We start from the raw sequence: 13,017 nt of genomic DNA, 5'->3' as shown, positions 1-13,017 counted from the left end.
ACACATCTGTTTTTTCTCTATGATTGAGGCCAGCTCATCAGCTTAAAGTAAATGTCTTTTGGAGTTTTTATAGGTAAGAGAAGGTATAAAATTTGAGATCTGTGACCATTAATTTAAAGAGAGTACAACCAGCACAGTCATCAAGTGGTTTTTTGTTGGGGTTTTTTTTCACTCTAGCACTGTCCAGATGCTCAGGTATGACTCAGTGTAAGTAGACAGCTGGGCTTAACCAGGTTGGGGGTTTCTGGGCAAGTATGATATGGAGGAAAAAGGAGGAAGAGTGGGTACGAAATTTGCAAGGGAGTGGAGATGATGCTGACAAGGAGCCAGAGTGCTTGGTCAGGAGGGAACTGAGCCATGAGGAAGGTGGGAGTAGTGATAACGTATGAGTGTTGATGGACTGGGCATCTCAGTGAGGTCAGAGAGTTGCTCAAGTCAGTAGGGGGTGGAGTAAGTTAAGTGGAAGTCTGATCACTGTCTCTTATCTGGAGCCAGACACAAGAGCAAGCAGTAAAGAGCGTCAAACTTCAGAACGATGGTCAGTAGAAGGCAGAGAGTCCACAAGGTGTTTAGACATGAAGGCGAAGCATTGAGAGAAAAATCTGTGAAGATAAAACCTTTTTCACAGACTTAAGTGCTGTGCTCTTTGCAGTCTGCCAGACCAGGCTGTAGCTCAAGTCAGTTCTTCCCTACCTGTTCTGATCTGCAGGATCAAAGGCAACATGTCCCCTAGTGCCATAAAATTTCCCAGTGCCCTTTGGTCACAATCAGTAGGAATGAGCCAGTGGAATGGACGAGACTCATTTTCCACCATAAGCTCCAGAAGATCCTTCTGTTTCTTTATAGCCCAACTACACAAATAACGAAGAAACAGAATTCTATGGTGCAGAAATCAAAGGATGCCTATCAAATACCTTCCATATTCCAGCAGCCGTACTAGAGGCTTTCCCACTGGGAACTATTGTAATATTCATAGCAACTTGGAAAGGTGGGAATAATTTGCCCTATTTTACAAACGATCAAACCAAGACTTCGAAACCAAGTAACTTATCCAGGATCTCATAGTTAGCATACAAAGGAGCCAAGATTCGAACCTCAGACATTGATTTCCCCAAGCCCATACTCCTTCTGTCATCATAACATGCTGCTTTTGGTGAAGAGGGGGTGGGGGAAAGGAGAAGAGAAATTGTGGTTTCTTTGAACACAGAACACGTAATTCGGGGATGTTCTCCAGTCTGTTCTGCCTGAATCCACATCAAGCAGTTTTGAATGCTTGCAGTTTATGGATTATTCTTGGGCCCTTTCTGATTTGTCCTGCCACAGCAGAGGCAGAGCAGCAGCAATATTTGGTTTAAATGAATGCCAGACCAGGCTGTAACTCAAAGAAATGCATGAAGAATATCAGTTTCACTTTCTGTCTTATGTTTAGAACAAGGCTTTTCCCCCAACAAATATTTGCTGCTGAAGACATCCTTAGTAAGCCCCTAGTCATGATCTTGCAACTCAAGAAAACATGTGGTCTGAGGAATTTTAACTTCACAAGCCTACAAATTGCGGAGTATTTGGGCCTAAATCGTGTGAGAATTAAATACTCAGTTTGAAATTTGCCAACTCTCATTGTGGGTTTGCTCCTTTCTTTTAACTATTTTCAAAATTAAGAAAAGTTCCTATTTCAGAAGATGAATAACCATTAGCTGAGGCATTTTTACTTGCGTTTTAAGCATTTGGCTTAAATCATTTCCATAATATTGTCTTCCTCCAAAAGCCTTTTGTTTTAAGGTTAAATTACCTATCATTTATCATACAATGGACTCGGGACCTTACCGGCATTGCCTGGGGTGGGAAAGCCAGGTCAGCGAAGCCTGGAGCTGGGATGCAGGGCAGTCAGACTTGAGGCCTGAGAACTGCCGAAGTCCGAGCCCTGAAGGATTTCTGTTTTGTGGTGAAGGCAGTCATTTGGAGGCTGGGTAACTTTTCAGTTTCAGGGTTTTTTCCTTCGTTATTTTCTCGAGCTTCTTGCAGAGGGAATCTGCTCTCGTGAGAAAGGCAGGGGAGGTCTTAGAACGGCGGGCAGACGGTGTCGCGCTCAGATGCTGATGCTCAAGCCGGCATCACAGATTCAGGTATGAGCCCTAGGAAGAGACGGGCCACAAGCTGCAGTTAGAGATGCCCTTTGAACAAACTCGGGGTTTGGGAAATGTGGGCTCCCGCAGGGGCCTACAGAGCATGCGCAGTGGGAGGCGCGCAGTGGAACGTGCGCAGTGGGAAATGCGCACAGGCGGTGCGCAGTGGGAGGGGACACTGCGAGAATGTGCAGCCCCGTTGGTATCGACGCCCACGGCCTCTTAGTGACTGCAAATGTAGTTCCCAGTCCTCATCCTTCTCTCTCCCCTCCCTCCGCAGCCCCTCCCTCCTGCAGAAGAGTCTTCATTCACAGGCCGTGAGTTCACGTATGATCCCTGGGATCTTCCAGAAATACCTGGAGAAATTAAGGGGTCCTACGTTATAAATTAAGAGCAAAAGCCAGTCACAGTTGGATGGCAGGGGTGTTGTATCTTACTCAGTTGTTAAGATGTAAAGCTGGACCCGAAAGGGACAATCAGGTATAGCCAAAATTACTCTTGAATATCCCTTAAATTGCCCACAGAGCACTCCACAGTATATAGTCATTTGTTTACAAAAATAAAGAACATTTGAATAGCAAATATACATACAAATATAGAGTTTTTACAGTGGCATTCACTAGATAATAAATAATATGCATGCAAAATATAATTTTGCCGAACTTTTTAATTATACAAAAGTAAGCACATCATTGAATGAAAATGAGATGCATACATGAAATGGCTGCTGTGGTCCTGACGTGGGGACCCCCGTTCAAACGCAAGCAGTGAGCTGTGGAAATGCAGATTTCAGGATGGCCAGATCTGGGACTGGAAACCAAGTCCTCTTGCTGTCCTCAATTTTAAATGTGAAAATCCCAACCTGAAAGTTCTTGTGTTTCAGAGATTTAGTGCACAAAGTCCATTCCACTATCTCTTATCTTCCTTCCACACTATTTGAGCATGCAGAGATGAAGGCTTCGGCATTCTGGGATGCGGGAGCAGAAGACTCATGGGGAGTGTCACTGAAATGTTAGCACCTGCACCTTGAAATGAAGCTAAAACTGCAGGAACCTGCAATTTATGCCACATGTCAGTACAAAGCTTCTCCCAAATTCCTGCAAATTGGGGGAGTGGGTGGAGTAAAGGGGGGGCATATCCTCCTGGTGGGTTCTGGCATGTCAAGATGGAGACTAGGGCAAGCAAAATGCTTTATTCATTTCCAAATTCTAATTTCCCTCCAGAGCCCAATTCATTTCCTTAGATTGTAAAGTCCATGGTGAGGGGTGAGTAACCTGAAAGGAGAGGAAGAGAAGTTGAGGAGAAGTGAAAAGCAGCAGAGAGAGCTTTCCCATCCAGTGTAGGTGCAGCACTTCCTGCTATGCTGTTCTTCCCCAAACCCACAGTCTTAATCTTTTATCAGGAGAAAAACATCAGAGATATCTAAGGTGAGGAATAGTCTGCAAAGTGCTTGGCCAGAACTCCTCAAAACTGTCACGGTCATGGAAGACTGAGAAATTGTCACAGATGGGATGAGACAGTCCTGGGGAACCCACTGTGGGATCCTGGGAAAGTAAAAGGACATTAGTGGGAAAAATGATGAAACCCAAAATAAAATCTGTAATCTGGTCAGCAGTACTGTATAATGTAAATTTATTGGTTCTGACAAATGCACCATAGTTATATAAGACATATTAACATGAGGGAAGACTGGGGGAAGGGTAAACAAGAATCCTCTATAGTATCTTGGCAAGTTTTCTGTAAATCTAAAATTATTCCAAAATAAAAAGTTTATTTAAAAGAGTGTAGCCTTAGGGGAATCAAAGGAAAAGCAAACATGTTCCTGAAACTATATCCCTTAATTTCTTAGGTGAGAAAGATCTGTATAAGACTTGTGTAAGAAGCACCAGCAGTCTTTGCTTTGGAGTCCATTGACAAAGTTACCTTTAAGCCGGCAGACTGGCAAAGAGATCTGAGTCATGTAAATAAAAGTTACCCAAAGTATCTCACACATGAATATGATTCTATATCCATGCGTCATTGGATGCCCTTGGAGATGAGATAGCAGTAGCTCATGTTTATTGTAAGGTTATATGTTTCAGGAACTGTGCTGAGAGCTTTAAAGGTATGATCTCTTTTAAATCTCACCACCACCCCATGAAGTAGAGGCTCTTCTGTCCTCAGGTTACTGGGTCACAGACAGTTTAAGTAGCTTACTCAAGGTCTACACAGCTAGGAAGAGGTGGAGCTGAGATTTGAACTAGGCCTGTTGGTACTGGAGTCATATACACCATGATGCTCTTCTGTCTCTCAAAGGGCCATCAACTTCTCCAAGGACCCAAGCCCCTTCTACAGCCCAGGCCCTTAGGGAAGCCCTATAGATACAGTGAGAAGCAAAACAAACAGGGTGTGTTAGGGATTATAAGTATACAGTCTTTATTTCATTTAATCTTCATAACAATTCTAAGATACAAGAGAAATGCTTGTTTTACTCCCATGTTGCAAAAAGAAAAGTGAGACTCAGAACGTAAGCATCATCCGGAGGTTGGTGATGGGGAAATGGGCAGGGCCAGGACACACTGAATTCCCTTGGCTCCCAGCTCTCTGCACTTCGCACTTCTTTAGTCTGGTTGATTACTACTGTGTCCCACCCATACCTACCAAGCACAAGCCCACTTTGCCTTTAAGCCTTAGGTATCTCCTAATGAAGAGAGTTCTGAGCAGGACTTGGACCTGTAGAAGGAGCCACCCATAAATGAGTGAAAGCCTGACTTGCAAAGGCAGTTCTGAGGACAAAGGAGACCGAGCTATTAGGAGCTTCGATGTGAGCCTTCCTCAGAGAAGATTGAGGTCCTGAAGACATGATTTGCTGGTGGGACTCTTACATCCTTCCAGTCTGCACAGATAAACCTGCCTCCTAAATCACGGCCATCAAAAGCCTTCCCCGTCTGAACAAATGAGACACTGTACCCACAGTGGTGAAGGTTCCTCCCCTCAGCATCTTTAAAGTTTTGTTTGGCAAAGGGTCACTATTGATTTCCAGAGGTAAGTGACCTGACAGTCATGCAACAGTCGGTCAGCGTCTCTGATTAACACCCTTGGTCAATGTCAGAAAGTCAAGGCAAGTGTAGAACACAGGTCAGGGAATTCTAGTATTAAGGGGGGGGTCTTTATTTTTCTACTTGATTATTAACCATACAGTTGTAAGCTCACCCTTTCATTCTCAGAATGCAAAAATTAATTAATTGGATAATATGAAAAAAATTTTAATAATTCCGCTAGTGCAATTACTTTTGCTTCTTTGTGAGTGAAGTACATGTTTAATTCATCCTTGCAACCAATTAGGGCTTGGCTAAATGAATGCCATTCATTCATTCATTCAAAACATTTACTTAACACCTATTACATGCTGGGTACTGAAATGTAGGGAAAGTCAGGGTTATTAAGGCAGTTTTTGCCCTTAAGGAGTTTAGCTATAGAAGAGTTCATACCTGTAGAGAAAAAAACTGCAATACGGAGAAGTAAGGGCAGTAATTGTTATGTGCCCACCAGGTAGAGGGGATCTCAAAACAGAGAAGAAACCGCTTAGCGTGGACAGATCAGGTAGAGTTTCATAAAGATAGGACGCATGTGTCAATTCTGAAAGAAGAGGGAGTTTTCCAAATGGACGATGGGAGAAAGAGCATTCCAACGCAACATCTTTGTTGAGGACAAAAGGTGCTGCAGAAATACAAGTAAGAATTACCTGTGGATTTAAACACTGGTTCACTAATCTCAAATTCAAGAACAGAGGAGAGCGAGATGTGCAGCTGTGTACGCTGAGTAAGGCTTACATCCCAGAGAAGACAAACATGGCAAATAGGAAGTAGGAGGCAAAGGATGGCATGCTTCTAGAAACGTTAGAGTCTTGGGTGATGCATTAAGCATTATGTAACCTGCTGATACAAGGTCTGGACAATGCCCCGAGCCCTTGACCTCTTACCCCTGAAGGATGCTATCCTTTCCCTTCTTCTTTCACACTTTTCTTGCCTTCCTTTCCTTATATTGTAATGTCTGACTGTCCTCAAAATTTTTTTTCTCAACTAATTTTTTCAGGAGAAGAGACAAAGCACTCACCTCTTCACTGACTTCTCTCTGTCAGCCTGAAATTCTGGGACTGAAACTTGCACGATGCTTCTCCCTCCCGCTCCCTGCCAAAGGCACCCACCTCCTGCAGACAAAGGGAGGCCAGAAGTCCACCAAGTCTTAGCCCACTCCTCCAAGGACCAGCACTCCATCTCTAGAAGCACTGGAAAATCCAGATCCCCCATTCTCCTCCAGTATTGCAAACCTGGAGTCGTAGAATAAGCATCCACTATTACAGAAGAAAAAAAAAAAGCATTCCTAGTGGCAGTCAGCAGGAGGCAGGGGCTCTTCCAGCTTAATGACTTGCAAATCAAAAGCATAAAAACCAGAATGCACCTTTTGAACCTCTTTCCCATTCTGCCTAGATGTCCTCATAATTTTCTCCCATAGCATTTCTGTTATTTTTGCTACCAGAGCAATAACCTTCCCTGTGCATTTTGAAAATGTTGGAGGAGGAGCTGTCCAGTGATCTCAAAGCATGTGTTTTTGATTCGCATAAGATTATGGATACCAAAGGAATAAAAATGGAAATCACTACTGCCAAGATATGAAAGAAAGTTTGCATAGTAAAATAATTTAAACCTAACATTTGGACCCAATAAGGCAAATGGAACGTTTTTTCCATATTTTTGGAAAATGTGCATTTTCTTCGCATTAAGTGGTACCAATAAAAAATAATGATTCTCACTCAGTTTATTTCTATAAATTAGATTGGCTTATAGTTTTCCAAGACATGGTTTTGTATCAAGCTATATGGCAAACACCTGGGCATAAAATACACTCGGCTTTTTGCTTCCACGTGGGAGAAACAGGTCACCATTCCTCTCTTTTAAATCTCGAGCAAAGGTCAGCTAAAGCCAGTTAATATATTTAGTCCTCTCTCTCTGTCGAGAATGAGTGTTACGTCAACAATTTGTGGAGGTTCGTGAAGTTCCTCCCAAATAGGCAGGGTGACCATTTCCCGATTAGAAACTGGGTGATTTAGCAATACATGCTGGTAAAGACATTTGACTCATCTTAGAATCAGATAAAGAAAGAAAGAAAACCAAGTAACAAAGAATTGTTCCAAAACACTTCTATACAGAATTCACGCATGAATATACTAATCTAGGGGGAAGTCTACAAATGAGAGCTTGGCATGGGAACATTAGAAATGGTGGACAGATGCAGACGAAGACACGGGGAAATGGAGAAGAGGTGTGACAAGGGGGAATAGGATAGAGAAGGAAGAGAAGAGAGAGAAAAAATAGGGGACAGTGAAGAGATGAGAGTAAATATTGGATCCAGAATTCATGTTAAACACACACACACACACACACACACATACACACACACACACAGTGTTAAGTCACATCTCCCTCCAGTTTCAAAGCAGTTGGAGCCGAACTTAGCCTGGAGTGGTGGCCTGAGCACCAAGTCAGAACTGGGAGTGATGGTTCAGAGCTGGTGATGCTTCAAGCTCCACCACTGCACACAAGCTGCAGCCGCTGAGGATCCCGTTTCTCAGCAATCAGATGTGACGAATTCCTTCCTTCCCCATCTCCCAGGCCCCTTGGAAGGCTCAAAGAGAGATGAATGTGAATGAACTGTGATAGCTATAAAATATTCCCCACATGGAGTGTGTGAGGTGGAAAGAGGGAAGGTGGTGAATTATTTATTATTCTTTGGCTCAAGCGTCAGCTGTTTGTAAGTCTTCATGTCCTCCAGCAGCTAAGGCACTATCCACTGAGATTCAATAAAATTACCTTGAATCCTTCTTCCACAAACGGTAGGAAACCACGCATCCTTCCCAACATCCCAGAGGATTCTCCGGGGGGTTATGTTTGTCCTGGTTCCCTCTAGCTCCAATTTCCTACTTTTGCTGAATTTTCAACCCCTGCTCCCATTTTCATCTCCTGCAGGTGCTGGACATTCTTAGTCCATCACTGGGGCCAGCCTAGGATCCGTCACTCCCCCCACAGTACCATGAACACTAGACTGGGCATGTAAGACTTGCACTGAGGATCTGAAGGTATAGGGTGGTGTATATTGCAGCACAGCAAACAATCTAAAATTAAATGCCAGTGATTCTTTTGTTAACAGTGCCTGGCTCCTCTAGGCACCCCTCACTGTTTGTCTCTGCACAGACATCCCCAGCCCGCCACCATCCAGATCAACTCTTTCCCTTTCTCATCTCCCACCAAGCTACCAGCTGCCCAATTCTTTCTGCTCTCCTCTTGTTCGGGTCTGGCGCTGGGGAATCTCAACGCCAGCTACATGTTAGAATCTCCTGGGGAGTTTTTAAAAAATAGCGATGCCCAGACCCTACCCCAGACCAATTACGTCAGAGGCTCTGGAGCTGGGGCACACATACGCATAATTTTCCAAAGCCCTTTCTGTGCAGCCAGGGTTGAAAACCTCCTCCAGTGTAGCTCATCTAAGCCATGTCCTGGGGCAAGCTCACCTTTCATACTCAAAAAAGCCATCAAGGCAATCTGCTGAACAAAAGACAATTCTCTCACTGAGAAATCCACTGCCAGTTTTTTAACTGAACATTATTTTTCCTGCCACCATTATTATCTTAAGAAATTTGCCAGGAACACACACTTCATTATCCAGAGGTCGGGATCTTTCCCCAGCATCAGCATTTCCGGACGAGTCTTTTGCTCTCTCCTTCCTGGCTCACTTTCCCAGGTCACAGAACAGCAGGGTGGGCAGAGAAGAAACCAAGGAATCCACACAAAGAGGAACCTGGCTTCTCCATTGAGAGACTTTATGGCAGGTAGAAATTCAAAGCTAAAATGGGATGCTGACATTATTTTGGAATCATGTAGACAGAAACATCCTCAACCCTAGTGAGAAAAAAAAATAAACAGCCCCATGGTGGTGTTACAGTTTTGTTGTTTGTTTTAAAAATACACACAGAGAGTTTTTTCTGAATATTTCAAAAATATTTCAAAAAAGTATAGGCTATGAAACAATGTTTCATATATACTTGCTCTCCTTTGGGCTTCCTGACAGCCCTGTGAGGAAGGGAAGCAGAGCAGGAATTATCAATTTTTCCAGCAGAATAAATTCACCCTTAGAGAAGATAAGAGACTTGTCCAAAACCACACTGCTGGGACGTGGCAGGGTTGTTGTTCAAAACCTAGTGCTGATCTTAGTTGTGGCTGCTGTAGCTAAGTACCATAGACTGGGTGGCTTATAAACGTCAGAAATTTATTTCTCACAGTTTTGGAGACTGGAAGTCCCAGATCAGGGTGCCAGCATGGCTGAGATCTGATGAGAACCCTTTTCTGGGTTGCAGACTGCTGCCCTCGCAGATCCTCACTTGGCAGAGAGCAAGTGAAGCAAGCTCTCTCATGACTCATGTAAGGGCACAAGTCCCATTCATGAAGGCTCCACCCTCATGACCTCATCTCATCTGAATCACCTCCCAATGGCCCCACCTCCTAATCCCATCACAGTTGGCAGTGGAGGCGGGGGCTTCAACCTAAGAATTTGGAGGGTGAGGGCACCAATATTCAGTCCATAACAGTCCTCTTACTCCAATGTCGTTACTTTTTCTGCCTCTTTGTGTTGCTTTACTACCACTGTGTCTATGTACGTGCATGTGTGCGTGCACATACACACACACACACACACACCCAGTTATGGGCTGGGAGGCCACATTCCACGTAAGAATACCACCTGGCAAGGGTCGATCCAGGAGGAAGAGCAGACGCCCAGGAAATCCTACGCCTTTGTTTCTTGGATGGGAGATGAGAATGCAAGCTTGGAGCCTGTGACCCACCAACCGTTCCCTTCCTACCCATTTCCCCTTTCGTCCCCTGCTGCGCCCCTCTGAGGCTCTGCAGACCCATTCTCAGAAAAGAAGCTGATGTCAGTCCCTGCCTTCGTCCAAATAAGCCTATGTCACTCGTCCCTGAGGGAAAGCATTTCAGACTCTGTCTTGGTTGGGGAGAGAAGGGTAACTCATGACCTTACGGAAGTAGGCCTAGCACAGAGCTCCAGGAGTGCTTGTCAACGGACTGATTCCTGGTCTCAGGGCTGGAAGGCCCCCGTGGAGGCCCAGCTCATCTCCCAGCCTTCGGGCAGGTCAGGCCTGTCGGGAAACAAGCCACTGGTAGCAGAGATTATGATGGAACGGCGGGTCCTGCTGGGCAGCCACCACCTTACCCATGCACAGATCAGGCCCTGTGTCCTTCCTCAGGGTCTCCCTGAGCGTGTCCAGAAGCGGAGGCACCCAGTCCACTCCCGAGGGACGATGAGTCCCACCTCCTTTAAAGCACGGAGTTACAGCATAAGGATAAATTTTGGGGGGCTGCCAGGCCAAGGAGGCGACCCCGAGGTGTCAGTCTCCTAGTGTGGAATATGTTTGTGGTTTTGAGCTATTTCTACAAGTTCCTTCAGCTCAAGGCTGTGCAGACAACCTTGGGTGAGAGAGAGGAGGACAATGAGATGTCCTAAAAATGCCTCAGAAAAACTGTTGTTGGACAGGACCTATATCACCACCTCTTGCCGGGAACGTAGGAACAGTCTCTCCTCCTCCAGCCCTCCATCCTCCCCCGTGTGCTCTCTGAAATCAAGGCTTGGGGACTGAACGCATATGGGTCTCGTTGGTCCATCCTGTTGTCCTCTGAGGCCATAAATTCAGACAGCCACAAATCAGCTTCAGAGAAATTTCAGCCCCAGACACGCACGCGCCTCCGTTCAAGTCCTGGTGTCCAGGCTGAAATACGGCCGCATGCGTTCCCTCCTGCACTGCCGGTCTGCTGGAGATGCCCCTCTGTCAGAGGGGGTTTACGGAGCAGCCGGGAGGCCAGGACACAGTGGCCAGACACCACCCTAGTCACGGCGCCCAGAGACTTTGATCTCCTGCTGGTAGCGCCGTGTCACCGAGGTCACCACCTGTTCCCACACAGGCCTGAAGTACAGCTCTCTGAAGCACCCTGGGGGCTCTGGGTTCCTCCTCCACCTTGACACGGCATTGCCAGAGCTGACTGCTTTTCTTCTCCAAATAGCCCTCCGTGACATCTCATTGTCACCAGCTAAATACAGAGCACTTCTGGCCCTTTTCCTTTCCTCGTGCTGACAGCTGACACAGCACCTGCCCACCCTTTGCATGAGAAGGCTCCTTCTTAAAGGCCCTTCTCCAAGAATCTGAGCTTGGGTCTGGGCAGGACATCAACTCAAAGCAAATGTCAAACACTGGGTTTCCTAAGTCCCAAGAGGTACGCTGGCCTAGTCAGTCGGGAACAAATTTGCACCTGTCTCCAAAGTGGTTTCCGCCATCCTCATGCCGTCCTGGACCCAAGGTAAGCCCAAAGGCTGAGCCCATGTGTGGGAGGCTCACTTGGATGAGCACAGAGCAGAGCCTGAAGCCTGGGACCTGGGGCTCTCCCACAGCCTGAACCAGGCTTCTCAACATCCAGAGTGCAGTGAACTCATGGCAGAGCTTTACAAGAGACCCACTGATGCCCGGTTCCCTCCCCAGAAGTTCACAGTTAGCTCATATAAGGTCTGGTGATTTTCAAGGCTCTTCAAGTGCTTCTTGATGTGCAGCTGAGGTGGAGAAGGACTGAGTGAGGATCAGGGCATGTGTCCCAGAGGAGAGTTTGGGAAGCATCCCCAGCACTCACTTACCACTCATTCGCTCCCTAATCCATTCCCTGCCTTTAAGAAGCCCTCATATTGTGTGGGGCAGTGTGTCAGTCTTAGTCTGGGTGCTCCAAAGAAACAGGACCAATCGGATTTGTGGATATCTAAGTGTACAGGCATATCAATATATATAAAGATATTTATTATAAGAAATTTGTTCACAAAACTGTAGAGACTGAGAGATCCCAGGATCCGCAGTCAGCAAGCTGGAGACCCAGGAGAGCCGATGGTGTTAGTTTCCAGCCCAAGCCCAAGTTCAAAGTCAGGAGAAGACTGATCTCCTAGCTTGAAGACAGTCACAGAGAGTGAATTCTCCTTTGCTCAGCCTTTTTTTTTTCTCTTCCTGTGCAGGCCACCAGGGGATGGAACAAAGCCCGCCCCCACTGGAGAGGGCAATTTGCTTTACTCAGTCAGCTAATTCAGATCTTCATCTCATCGAAAAACACCCACACAGACTCACTCAAAATTATGTTTAACCAAATATCTGGGCAGTCTGTGACCCAGTCAAGCTGACAAATAACATTAACCATCACACGCTGCTCTAGGCACCACAGCGAATAGTGAAAAGATCTGGACTCTTGCCTTCAAGGAGCTTCCAGTCTCAGGATGAGGCAATATTTGCGAGAAGGGCTAAGGTCTCCACCATGTGGTGCAGCTGCCCAGAGCCAAGACAGCAGGAACTCAGAGGAGAAACAGGTCCGACCAGGGACGGTCATCAAAGGCCTGCTGAAGAAGCTGGGCTTGATCTGGGCCGGGAGGCTGTTATGGGTTAAATTGTGTCCCGCAAAAGATACGTTTCAGTCCTGACCCCCAGTAAGATCCGAATGTGAAAATTAGTTGGTTGCAGATGTCATTGGCTAAGATGGGGTCATGCTAACGTAGGGTGAGCCCTTAATCCAGAATTACCAGTGTCCCCATAGGAAGAGGAGGGAGACACAGAGAGTGACGGCCACGGGAAGACAAAGACACGGGAAAACACCAGGAGGAGTTACAGGCAGAGACTGGACTGTTGAGTCAGCAAGCCAAGGATTGCCAGCTGCCAGCACAAGCCAAGCAAGAGGCATGGAACATTTTCTCCCTCAGAGCCCTCAGAGGAACCAACCCTGCAGACACCCCCCAGAACTAACTGCCAGAACTGCTGGAGAATACA

The 13,017-nt window shown here is 46.0% G+C and overlaps 1 long non-coding RNA gene across 1 annotated transcript in view; it reads right to left on the bottom strand.

Moving 5' to 3' along the window:
- LOC140685773 (uncharacterized) overlaps window positions 1-13,017 on the bottom strand; it is a 292,798-nt gene that overhangs the window by 110,827 nt on the left and 168,954 nt on the right. Inside the window, exon 3 of the long non-coding RNA XR_012059196.1 lies at window positions 1,825-2,132. This is a non-coding gene — a long non-coding RNA (uncharacterized lncRNA). The remainder of the gene's footprint in view (window positions 1-1,824; window positions 2,133-13,017) is intronic.

The sequence above is a fragment of the Vicugna pacos genome, chromosome 15 (genome assembly GCF_048564905.1).
Source record: "Vicugna pacos chromosome 15, VicPac4, whole genome shotgun sequence".
Taxonomy (NCBI): domain Eukaryota; kingdom Metazoa; phylum Chordata; class Mammalia; order Artiodactyla; family Camelidae; genus Vicugna; species Vicugna pacos.
Note: the sequence above shows the minus strand (reverse complement) of the source record. Positions and strands in the feature narration are given on the sequence as shown.